Here is a 14119-nt window from a genome sequence, read left to right on the forward strand (position 1 = left end):
ACTAGTGTGTTATCATTTATTTCTTTATGAAGGCATTTGGTGCTATGAATTATGATATTAGCACTGCTTTCATTGTGTTCCACAAATTTAAGTATGTTGTGCCTTCATTTTCATTGAATTCTAGGAAGTCCTTAATTTCTTTTCGTATTTCCTCCCTGACCCGGAAGTCATTGAGTAAAGAGTTGTTCAGTTTCCATGAGTTCACAGGTTTTCTGTTGCCTTTGTTGTAGACTTCCAGCTTTAATCCATGGTGGTTAGATAAGATTTAGGGAATATTTTGATCTTCTTGTATCTGATGAGATTTGGTTTGTGACGAAGTAAATGGTCAAATTTGGAGAAGGTACCACAAGTAACTTTTCTGTTTGGGTGAAATATTCTATAGTTATCTGTTAGGTCCATTTGATTCAAGACATCTATTAGTTTCCTTGTTTCTCCACTTAGTTCTGTCTTGATGGTTTGTCTATTGGGGTGAGTAGAATGGTAAAGTCTCCCACTATTAATGTCTGGGGTCTATGTGTGATTTAAGCTTTAGTAATGTTTCTTTTTACAAATATAGGTGCTCCTGAATTTGGGGCACAGATGTTCAGGATTGAGATGTCCTCTTGGTGTATTTGTCCTTTGATGAGTATAAAGTGTACTTCCCCATCTCTTTTGATTAGTTTTGGTTGAAAGTCTATTTTATTAGACACTAGAGTGGTAACTGCAGCTTTTTTCTTGAATATATTTGCTTGAAATATCTTTTTAGAGACCTTTACTCTTAGGTGATGTCTATCTTTATTGCTCTGGTGAGCTTTTTGTATGCAGGAGAAAGATGGGTCCTATTTTCATATACATTCTGTCAGCCTGTCTTTTAATTGGTGAGTTTAAGCTATTGATCTTGAGAGATATTAATGACAGAAAGTTCTTGGTTCCTTTTTATTTTGTGGATGCTGGGTTATTTATTTCCTTTGTCTTCCTGGGTGTAGTTAGCTTCCTTGGGTTAGAGTTTTCTTCTGGTAGATTCTCTAGGGCTGGGAATTGTTGCTTGTGTTTTAACCCAGACTGATTCCTATTATGATGTCTCTGGTGTTAGCAGGTTTAGTGGTCCTGATGGTCAGAGAGTTTGGGGGTAGGTATAGACAATGGGGATTTAGTTCCACATCCTACTCTCTCCTCTGATGAGTTCACTGTCTCTCTTTTGGCTCACTGTTTGTGACCCTGGTAGATCAGGCAGCTGGACAGAAGACAGAAATTATCCAATCAGATATCTGCTGCAGTAGCCCTTCAGGCCTCCTCAGGGTAGAGCACATTTGGCAAGAAAATATTTTAAACAAAATCATAGAAAAAAACCTTCTAACCTAAATAAGGAGATGGCTATAGTGGTAAATTGAGCCAAAAAGAGAACATTCCCTTACTATATAATAATTGGAATATTAAAAATACAGAACACTAACAACAAAAAGAATATCAGAAATTGCAATGAAAAAAAAAACAAGTAACATAGAAAGGTAGAACCATTAAACTTATACCTGACTTCTCAAAGAAGAATCCAAAAAGCCACAGGACTAGGACAGATGTTCTGTAAACTCTAAGAGACTAAAGAAGTCAGCCCAGATCACTATACCTAGCAAAACTTTCAACTACCATGAATAGAGAAAATAAGATATTCCATGATTGTCAAGCTTAAACAATACCTCTCCACAAATTCGTCCCTGTAGAAGGTACTAGAACGAAAGATCCAAACCAATGGGGTTAATTCTACCACATGAAAATACAGGAAATAAATAATCTCACACCAGCAAAACCAAAAGAAGGAAAACACACACATTCGCTCACACAAACACTACTGCCAACAGCAATGACCTTAATTCCACAATAAAAAAAAAAAAAACACACAAATTAAAATAATGGATAAAAATAGGACTCATTCTTCTGCTGCCTGTAAGGAACAACCCAATATGAAGGGTAGCCATTATTTCCTGTGTATTAAATATTATCTTTGTATGATGGATTCTTTTTATCTTCCTTTAAAACATCATGTGACCTGTGCAGCTCCTCTCAGAGGAAGGTTTTGTTTCAGGAAAATGCTATACAGCATGCATTTACAATATCTTCTTCACTCATTCATCCATTGATATTTACATCTGTTGATTACACTTCTGCTATTTGGAATAGTGTAGTAATACACTCATGCATTCAGTTGTCTGTTTGGTTTGATGCTTTCATATGTTTTAGGTATGCATTGTAAAGTGCAACTATTGGATTTTATTACTTATTTTTATATTTTAGCTTTGTGAGGACCATCTGCGTTGCTCCCCATACTAGCTTCAGTATCCACTACAGTATCCATTATTTTTATCCATTTTTTCCTACTTCCTTACTACTTTTTGGTATTTGCTTGTCTGATTGTTTCTTTGTTTTCTTCAATAACGGTGATTCTAACTGGAATGAGCTGTTAAATCATTTGTAGTTTTATTTGTATTTACCTGACTAACCTGTGTCCCATTAAGTGCGGCTTACTGTTTCATTATACAGGCTTATTAAATTTTATACCACAAGTCCTAATCCTGATTGACAGTTAGATTTTGCTTGTTTGCTTTTTCACATTCGTTATTGTCAAAGTCCAATATCATATGCACTCCAAAGCAAAATGCATCCTTATAAAGGCATCTATCTACACCTATTTATTCATTATGTATCATGAATTTAGTGGTTGAGTCAAGTATCATGAAGCTTAGTGGTTGGGTCAGGAAATAGACAAATAACACCACATTTCTTCTTAAAATATTAAACCACTGAGTACTAACCATGAAGGTTTTTCAGGGCATGTAAAAGAAGATACCCAAGATGAAACAATGACTACGTAGGTTAGAGACAGTTGTGATACAACAGGTGAAGAAAGTTGTCTGGGCTTCCCTCCTACGCATAAACAAAGAAGTTTCAGTGAGTAAAACTGACATTGCCACCTTCTCCAGAGAAGCTTCAGCCCATGGTAATGACTGAGAATGACCAGAGGAATTACATGAAACAAAAGCTCTTCACTAATTGCACACCTCCATCAAATTCCCTCAGAGTCCATTTGCCATGTGCTTCATCTATTTTTTTCTTTCAGCTGTTGCATAATTCTTCTCATAGTTAAGAACCTGTTCATCTGAACAATAGCCCTATGTGTATCACATTTTCTCCTATTAAATAAGTTACATCCACAGACTCAAGATAACTTGGACTTCATGTTCACTGTTTATATTAGTGCAAATAAGTTTGTCATGTTTAGTGAAAACTAATAGCAGAAGAACATTTCAGTACTACTAAGATGCATACATTCTATGAAATATATCACTAATTATTTTTAAATGGTCCTATGTTGTTAGTTAGTAGAGAAATGTAATGATAACTTCTTTAAGATTCCATCTCACCTATATGAGAGTGGCTTTCACCAAAAAAAAATCATTTGTGGCAAAAAAAAGAGGAACACACTCAGTGTTCATGGAAATTTAAAATGGGGAACCCACTTTAAATGCCAGTCTGGAAGTTTCCTAAAACTCTAAAAATAGAGTTTTGCCCAGGTGCTACTCCTAGCCTGTACACAAAGGTTTCTAAAATTCCACAAAGATGCTATTTTTGCCATGTTCATAGCAAGACAATTAACAATAATTAAGACATGGAATCAGCCTAGATGCCCATCAAATGATGAATAGATAATAAAAATGTGGGGCATGTGACTCAATGGAATTGTATATAATAGGTACTATGCAATAGTACAACAGATGCTCCTTCTATTTAATATTATTTTGCTGTAAAGAAAAATAAAGTATTTAAATCTGAAAGTAAATAGATAAAAATTGTAAAAAAAAATATGTCAGTGAGGTAATCAGGTTGAGAAAAACAAATGTCACTCTCATATGTAGATTCTACTTTCAACTCTTAAGATTTTTCTGTTTCACCAGGAATACCTCTAGAAGTAATGGAACTGATTTAAAAAAAAAAAAAAAGTCATTCAGTTGTGACTTACCTTCAGGTAGCAGGAAATAGTAGAATATTGATGATATGCACACAGAGTGGGAGAGGTAGAAAGTTTAAAAAAGAATAATGGTGCAATGAAGGGAGAGGAAAGGACATAGAGAGGAACAGTTCGCTAAAACTAAGGATACATGAAACAATTATATGAAAAGTTATTAATTTTTAAACCAATTAAAATATAAGTTAAAATAGAGTTAAAAGGAGGATATATTTTATACCTGGATGACACTCTTTCTCAAAGACCAATGTTACTAAATGAAATCCTCACTACTATGTGTTCTATTCTTCCTATAGTTTTTCAGTCAGAGGAGCCCCAGAGGTCCCTAAAACAGTAGAGTCTCTTGCCATTCCTTCTGGTCTACATGCTATGTAGACTGTTGTGGTAGAAATGGCATCAAGAGCCTCATACTGCTGTGATCCCTGTTTTCTACAATACCAAATTCTCAAGGAACATATGGCATCTAACACATCTTGTCTTGGGTAACCAACCACTCTCTGGTTGGATTTGATAGCATGCACATTGGATACTCTTCGCCTGGTTAAAATCCACAGTTGAGGATATTCTAGGCTCTAGGGGAATGTGCAACATTGGTGATTACTAAATGATGGTGCCAAGTCACCTTCTAAAAATTTATGTTTATACCATGTACAAATGCTACTCTCAGTGTAATTGAAGAAGTTTTTCTTTTCCATGACAGGCTGTGTGAATGGAGAGACTCATGAGTGCCCCGATGGTAAAAATATATGACATCTGAGCATACCATGCTAAAGACGACATTTAATATAATCTCTAAGGCCTGATTCGTAGGACAGGGTATCAAAAATATATAATCAAAAAAAAATATATATATATATACATACACACACACACACACACACACACATATATATATATATATACACACATACATACACACACACACACACACACACACACACACACACACACACACACTCTAAACTACTAACTTCTGGATATGGCAGAAGTGGCTTCACACAAAAGTCTGTGCCAGTCAATCATAGACTAGGGGAGAGCCAATGAGGCCCTACCTTTTCCTGCTGATAGATGATGGGAAATGGACCACCATCCTCAGCTGTGTACCCACTGAGTTGGTCCTCCTTGTTTTCAAATTTGTAGTCATGTTGGTAATCCCAGTTAAGCTTTATGGGTATAAAACTAAATAGCATGCTTGAAAAGGAATTGTAACAAGGACGGGACTGAATTGTGAAATGGAGGAGATTAGGAAGGGCAGAGATGAAAGCAAATCAGAATTCACTTTCTACAAATATAACAGCTTCTTTTTAATTAAAAAATGCTTATCTGTATGAGTGTCTTGTATGTTGTTTGTCTGTGTACCACTGGCATGCCCAATGCCCACAGAGGCCTTGGAACCCGAGTTACATACTGTTATGATCTGCTTAGATTGATTCTAGATCCTCTGGAAGAGCAGTCAGTGTTTTTAACCACTGACCTATCTCTCCTGTCCAAGGCAGGATACTTTTACAAAGTAACTTCAACTACAGCTATAAACATAAATAAAGTGATAGAGAACATAATTTTTGTGAGACTCAAATTTAATTGGATTTAGTAATCTTAACATAGAAACACCAAAATATTCTAGCAGACAATGTCAATAAACAGTAAACACTATTGAACACGTCATAAAACATAATATAATAAAAAAAAACTGGTGGGTTTTTTAAAAACAAATTTTAAAATCAACAATTTTGGTGAATAGCACCAATGTGCGATTCTTTTTATGGCTAAGCCCTGGGCAATAGGGTTAAAGCTACAGGCTGTACTTTGCTTGGAGAGTTGTAGGAAGCACATACATTGATATCCTATCACCATATGAGCTCTTCTCAAGCCAGCTCCCAGGAAACTTCCAGGGGGGAAGAAAATCTATGAAATATATCTCTCCTTAATGAAATCTCCAAGACCAATATCAGTAAATGATTCCTCAAAACTCTTTAGGGGTAGAATTACCTTCTAATACTTAAGATGAAAAAAAATTATATTTATACTTTGATTTGCTATTTTTTTCTTTTAGCAGATTTCACAAGAGAATAAAAGTCTAATAATATGATTATAAAGTAAACAAGCCAAAGGAACTTTCCTTAAATAAATAAAAACAAAACCTTGTTACTTCTGAATTAAAAAGATCAGCGCAATGAAATCAGTGAGCAATGTATCAAAACTATTGGAATTGCATCCACAGAAAAAGAAATAACTCTGATGAGGAAGGTGCCTTAAAAATGTAGGCAGCTTTAACATGTAAAACTTTCAGAACTGACCAAGTCAAATGAGTAGTATCTAAGAATGGAATCTGAGGCTTCGGGAATGGCAATCTCCTGACCAGGTGGACTGCTACTGTGCCTACAGTCTTAAAAACTCCTACCAAGGATCTTATAAGCAACTCATGTTGAAAATTAATGTTTTCCTTATGAATTGCTTATGTTTTACATAATGAAGGGGCCATATCATCCAAGCATGTAATTCTTCTCAGATTGCTCCTTTCTTCCTATAGTGTCCTAATTCCCTTTGCTAAACAATGATTGAGTCATTTATAACTGTTAACAAAGTACATAATGGACAAAAACAGTGAATAATTTAATTCAGTGCTTCTTGGTAATGCAGTTATTCAATAAGAAAATACATTTTACCTTGACCAATATTCTTATTTATCATATTTCACAGTAATTTGTTACTACTAAATGTATTCCAAAGTTTTATTAAGAGTCAATACAATAAAAGTAATTTTTGTTTTGATTTTTATTTTTTCTTCTTTAAATTTTGTTGGTTATTCCCCTAAATCCTCTTTTATTATTTAGAGCATACAGTATGTGTTAGTGAACACACATAGTTGCACATAACTGCATACAAACACACACCTATAGTACAATAATAAAAAATATGTTATGTATTATGCATTAAACAAAACTAGTTATTCCATTTTAATTATCCCACACATTTTTTTGTGATTGTGCTCCCAATACTTGTGTTGAGTGCCAGTGTGACTGAAAAGAAAAGAAATAAGATTTGTGCACTTGAATATATTATATAGTTTTAATAGTGTTTACATTTTTTCTTAAGGTCTTTATAATGTTGTATGGGGTTATCAAGGCTTATATAAAAGACAAAGCATACTGTATTTAATAATATTCAGAATTCATTTGTATGTGGCAGTTTACTGTAGTAGTTGGAACCGTATAGAATCTTTGGGAATATTTTTCCCAAATTACAACTGAAATCTATATCATTACATCTGGCACATATGACTCACACAGGAGAAGTGAATTGACTGTTTATTAATTTTTTGTAAGACATCTTGTGTCAGAAGCTACATACATGAAGTCTCACCAATGTGATTCTGAAACATAACCTGAGAGAGGATGACATCAATAGACAGGCTAACATGAAAAAGGAAAACCTCATTTTCTCTCTAAATATACGAATAATAACTTATAACTAACTCCCATTGAAAATAACTGTCTATAGGCCAAGAAAGCAAACCAAATCCTACCCAACACACCTTAAAGGAAATGGGGCATTATTCTCTTGAGGTTTCTTCCAGCTGATTTGGCATGAATAGTACATTTTAGTGACCGAAATAAAATTGGGAAAATGGTTAAACAAGCTAGGAATAGCATTTGTGGTCCAGTTTCTAAATGTTGAGAAATTACAGGCTGAATTAGAGTACTGTGTGGAACAGTCTGAAATGTTGGACTAATTGGGATTGGAAGCTTTCTTCAAAAGTGTCCAAATATATGGGTAAGATAGAACAAAACTAGATTAATGAATCTACTCCTCAACTTAATGCCTCAATTGTCACTCACAAGTTTATTTTTAATTCCCTGGTGTAGAATCTTTTATATAGATACAAAATAAGTTTAATTTTAGATACACTGGTATAAAATTCAAGTGTAAAATTATTATTCATATACATTAGATATATTTCACTCTAATATGAAGTATTGTATCCATATAACTAAATTATAATACAAGCTTTACTTCTAATATTTGGAAAGTGCTACTGCAGGCTGTTTAGGATAAATAATTTATACAAGTTAATTGTTGGTTGATCAAATTATGGTCATATCAATTACTATTCTATTTTATCACGAGAATATATATCTTATGTGCAATAGATAGGCATGATTCTATAGAAAGATAAGGAAAAATAGATAAGATTTGCAAACCCATCAGAGACATACAAATATGGCATTTAAAGATGTTTATATTATTTTAAAGATTCACTGAAAATGAGACAGCTTAACTCTGGGCAACATCCAGCTTACCTCAAAGAGGATGATGAGCATCAAAGAACCTTTCTATGGAGATACCTTCAAAGGTGGCAAACATGCCACTGGGAAAAAATGTCCTCATTTCTACCACAGACAGAATTCTGCCTAAATAGGTGCAAGCGTGGATGCATGCATAGTCAACTAGTCAACTGCCAAACTCTGTCAAACAGGGTAAACAGTCCTCATTAGTCCTGCCTCACAAATATGTCTGTCAGATATATTGGGCCAGAAGGCTGAAGAAGATGCTCCAATGTTATAGAGAGTTTTGCGTGACTATTAAGGTAGCAAACTATCTCTGTCATCTTCTCATGTGGAAAGCTATTAACCTGCATTTCCAGTTCACTCAGGTCACCAAGTTAATTCCTTCTCAAGTCTCTGATGGAGTTGAAGACCAGATAGTTTAGTTTTACAATTAAGCTTAGTAGTTTAGGGGTTAAGATGTTTTTAGGGCTAGATAGATGTTTTAAGTGGATAATAATGAGGTATGATAGATATTGATTTACATTCATAATTCTAGACATACCAAGAAAGAACAGATGTTTTCCTCAAGGCTGCCAAATACAAATAGCCAAAACACTAAGAATGTAACATTTATATAATCCCTGATTGTGTCATGGTTCTTCTTGCTATAGCTAGTTTATTGTATATATGGGTAACAATATAAATAAATATATATGTAAAAAACTTTAAAATGTTAAGAAAAAAAAGGAAAAGGAGAAAGCTCAGGAGGATGCAACCCAACCATAGACACATACTCACTCACAAACACACAGACATATGCACACACACACGCCCTTGCACACATGCTTGCACGCAGGCACACAAACACACACTAAACAAAACAAAACCAAACAGAAACAAACAAAAAAAAAACCTTCTATGGGCAATTAGGGAAGGTTAAGAGCAGAAAAAATAATAATCTTTCCAAGGGAAGAGCTTCCTAATTGATTATCTAACACCAAATACCAAATGCTTAGCACTGGAAATATACAGACAAAAAGCACTACATGGACTGAGCAGGTTGTATTTATATGTTTAGAATCACACACACACACACACACACACACACACACACACACACACACACATGTGCATGCATACACACACACATACACCAACAATATTTTTAAAAGCCATTTATGGAAAAACAAAAGTAGGTGTACAGAGGACAGTTTGGATGAAGGAAAGGGAATGAGAAAATAATGTAACTATTAAAATTTAGGGATGTTTAAAATACTTTATATAATATTATTTATTAAAATAGTGATGGATTTGTAGTCCATTAGAGCTCATGAAAGCCACTGCACACTAGCTTTACAAGGATCAGGAAAGGAAGAATAAATTAATTATTTCTGTTTTTGCTATGTATCGTCTACTCAGTAATAACTTGAGCTACATTTACTGTTTTATTGTCTGTATTTCAAGAAGTTTCTTTTGCTTTCTAGCATGTCTTAATTCTATGAAGGGCAGATGACATTTAAATACATTCAGTTCTTTGGAGAATAATGCTCTATGTCTAAAGATACTTTCATATAGAATTAATTAAATTAAATTGTTGATGTCAGTTTGTTAAGTTTCAATATGATAACAAAAAGTGCCTGTGCTTCACAATGTGTTCAAGGGCTTTGAAATGCAAATACAATTGTTCATTATTATCACAAAACCATCTAATTGCCATTGTCCTTGGATACTTCAGTTCTAAGACAAGTACATCAGTATGAGTTAATACATGCACAATGTAGCAAACATATTAAAAACTTGCATCTTCAGTACTAATGTATATCAACCTGAAATCTCGTGAGAATAATATTATGAATGATATTTATTATTATATAGTATGACTTGCTCCTTCCATCTCATACTCCTTAAAGATATCCTATGAATTCTGGAGTTCTATGTTTGCTAGGTGTCTTTATGCTATAATTCCACTGGGTAGCAAAATAAAAATCAAAAAGTTTGGAATGTATTTGTTGTCACCAGAGTAGCTTCACCTGGCAACTGATGGAAGCATATGCAGAGAGCCACAGCCAAACATTAAGAAGAGTTCAGGAAATCTTGTGGAAGAGAGGGAGGATGGATTGAAGGACCCACACAGGCCAAGGATACCACAAGAAGACCTACAGAATCAACTAACCTGGGCCCACAGAGACTCAACCACAAGCCAGAGAACATGCTTGGGATGGTACTACACCCCCTACATATATGACAGAAGTGTAGCTTGGTCTTCACCTGGAGCCCAACAGCAACAACAGAGACTGTCTCTGGCTTCGTTGCCTGTCTTTGGATTCCTTTCACCTAACTTGACTGCCTTGTCTAATATTAATAGGAAAAGGTGGTCCAAGTCCTACTCTAATTAATACGCCAAGATGGGTTGGTATCCATGGAAGGTCTCTCTCTCTCTATCTGAGATGATGATGGCGAGGGGGCTGGAAATAGATAGGAAGGGACTAGGAGGAGAGGAGGTACTGGGGTCCAAACTCGGTGATGTCAGGGCCTGAAGAGGGGTGGATGCAAGAGCATCAAGTGAAGAACGAGTCAGGAATGGGGATCAGAGGGGTTTTAACATCCTGACTGATTGGCAGTCAGAGCACCTCTTTATTCACACAGAACTCAGTAGGCAGGGATAGATGCATGTTGTTCTAAAATATAGATCATATCATATTTGTACCTGTATATGTGTTTTAACTTCTGCTTGGTCATAAGTTTAGTCATCATTGATAAACCATTACAGAACAGAGCTAACTTTTACAATCATTTCCCCTCATCAGCCCCACAACCCAACTTTTAACAATATGGAAGTTTCAAGGGCATGTTTTGCCAAATCATGAGAGCTTGTTCTTAGGCTGGTAACTCTTGTGGTTTCAAGGGCACTAGACAGAGAAAATCTCCAAGCCACCATGTCCTAAGCAGTGTATTATCAACTTTTAATTGTCAGGGTGTTAATTGTCATTAGGCCCAAGAACAGTCTTTAGGCCAAAATTGTTGTAGTTATTATTCAATTCCTGCCAAGTACAATGTTTCTATTCCATATAATTTTAGAATTTATTAAATGTATGATACTTGTAGTCTTTGATTCCTCAATTATGTGACACCACAGTGGCCATGCTTGAACTAACATTTTTATAAGAAATGGAAGTCTTTTTCCATTTTATTTTATTCTTTTATCATTTATCTACACCGTTCTTTGTCCATTCTTATGAAGAAGAGGCTTGTAATTTGATCTGAAGCCAAATTCTTTAGCCTACCTAATAGTTTACCTTTTTAAGTTTACTTTGCTTTGATTATTTTGTTCTTTAGTAAGGAACATCCAGGAGCAGATGTGTCAAGATTATCTCTGAGTAAGAGGGTCATAGGGAGGTCTCTGGCAAAATTATTTGAGTCACAGCCTCCAGAGGATAAGGAAGACCTTCAAGTAGGACAAGATAAAGACAGCTCCGTAAAAGCAGGAGGGGGAGTATGGTCAGGACATTCCTGGGGAAGCTTAGAAGCAGTACTCTTAGAAGAGGAAATAAATGATTCATAAGAAAAAATTCCATTAATCCAAGATCCCCAAGTTGTACAAGTAATAAAAGCCCCTCAAGCAGGCAACATGTAGAGACAAGGCCAAAGAATGAGGACCATATCACAGTGATTGCATCACTCAAATCAGCTTTGCTGGAGCTTTGTCAAACAGCTGGTTGACTTTCTGACTTACACTGTTCCCATTAGATATGACTGTGCCAAGGGTTGAGAGGGTGATATGACTGGAATGTAAAGTAAATAATCAAAATAATCAACGGAAAAAAAAAAAAAAAGAAAGAAAGAAAAATTTAAACATGAGCAGCAAAAGGTGTCCAGTTTGGGAAAACTCATGTGGCCTCAAACATTCACAATATACTATAGGCAATGGAAAAATGCTGACAAGAGCAGAAAGTTTTCTCAGGGAAGTGTATAGCCGGTATACAATGCCAAATGATCAACTCTGAAAAAAATATGTATACATTTTATATAAACATTTACATATAACATATATTGAAATATATATTATTAAACAAAAATATTTATTATATTAACTAATCTTAATAGTTTTTAATTTAATTACTCATGATCTTATTTATAATTAATTATAATGATTTTTACTAATACATAATAGTGTTTTATTGCTTGTTTTAAATATTTAATTAACTTATGATATAAAATATTAAACTATAAAATGCATATATGTTTATATATTATATATTGTGTATATTGTGTAATATATTATATGGAATATATAACATTGCAGGTAAACAGACTGCACAGGCACATGTATGTATTTACAAATTTCAAGGTTACGTCTTATTATTGCTTGGTAACTTTTGAAAATTACTGTAAAATGTAACAGCTGTGACTTTAGAGGCTGTGTTGAGCTGAGATGAAGTATGGATCAGCACTCAGAAGGAGAGAAGCTGTGGTCACCGTTGGCATTCACAGATCTGGTGGTGGAGTGGCAGGATCATTTTCTTACATGCACTTCAACAAATCAAAATGTGAGATCTTAGACAACACTGTCAGTGAGACTGATGCAATCAGAGGAAAATTATTATTTATTTGCATACATGTATCTATATGTATGCTCATGTGTTTTGCCCTGATTTATCCTTGATAGGATAGTGCTGAGCCCAGAGCTCTTAGGGTCTAAGGGACACAAGTGAGAAACAAATATATACAGAACTGTCTAGGCTTTTATTTTCTTTTGGTTTGTGTTTGTTTGATTCTAACTTCTTATATAGGACAAACATTGTATTACGGATCTGAGTCACCATATCTAAGCGCGCGTAGCACGTGTGCGCACACACACACACACACACACACACACACACACACACACACACACACACACACAAACACACACACAGCCTCATTATGGCTAAACATGGCGAGGTTATGCTCCAAATGCTTTTCTTCCTGTTTGCTGCAGGCTGCAGGAGTTCACGGAATTATGTTCTCAGTGAGTTTGGTCCTCCACTCGCCTGCCTGCAGTGAGACCGTCACACGGCTGACAGCTTCTCAGAACCAGCCCTGCTGCCCGGTCCCTCCCTCGCTCACATCTTTCACATTCTTCTTTTTCTGATGCTGCCAAATGCTTCCTCCCTTACATCTTCCCTCGGGCTGATGTCATGGCTCTCCTTCTCTAACACTCCTTGTCAGAGCTGCTCTGAGGGCCCATTTTTTTCCCAAGTGATTTCTGATTACGGTAGAAAAATCCCTGATTGTACAACTGCAGGTCCCTGGCAGGTTATGACGCCAGACAATGTAAATGTAGCTCGAGCCAGTTCGATTTACTTCCTTTTCACACCATTTACTCTATTCATATTTGTTACTTTGTATAACTCTGTAATCGCTATGCTACGGTCTGGGTTAAAAATAATTTTAACAACAAAAACAGAAAAACCAGAGTAAACTGCCTCAGTAACCCCCATGATCCTGCAGACTCACCCGTGTTAACATGGCATTCTAATCTAGGGATTTCTGGCTGTAGAGCCCCTGTCATTAGTCCCGAGATTACGCTGAAATTCCACAACTCCCAGACTTTATATTCTTACAAAAGAGGTAAATGTATTGTAAACTGGGCAGAATATAAGTGGAATGGGAAATTTTCCCGGAAAATGAGAATTTGTCACTCCTTTTTTTTTTTTTTTTTTTTTTTTTTAACCCCCTTGAGCAGACTCTATAAAGAAAGAGTTGTTTCTTTCTTTCTTTCTTTTCTTTTTCTTTTTTTTTTTTCCTACCCTCTCAAATTCAGAGGTTAGGAACTCAGTCTGAGGAGAGACAAAAACTCCACTGACTGAATACA

This window comes from Acomys russatus, chromosome 22, assembly GCF_903995435.1.
Source record: "Acomys russatus chromosome 22, mAcoRus1.1, whole genome shotgun sequence".
Taxonomy (NCBI): domain Eukaryota; kingdom Metazoa; phylum Chordata; class Mammalia; order Rodentia; family Muridae; genus Acomys; species Acomys russatus.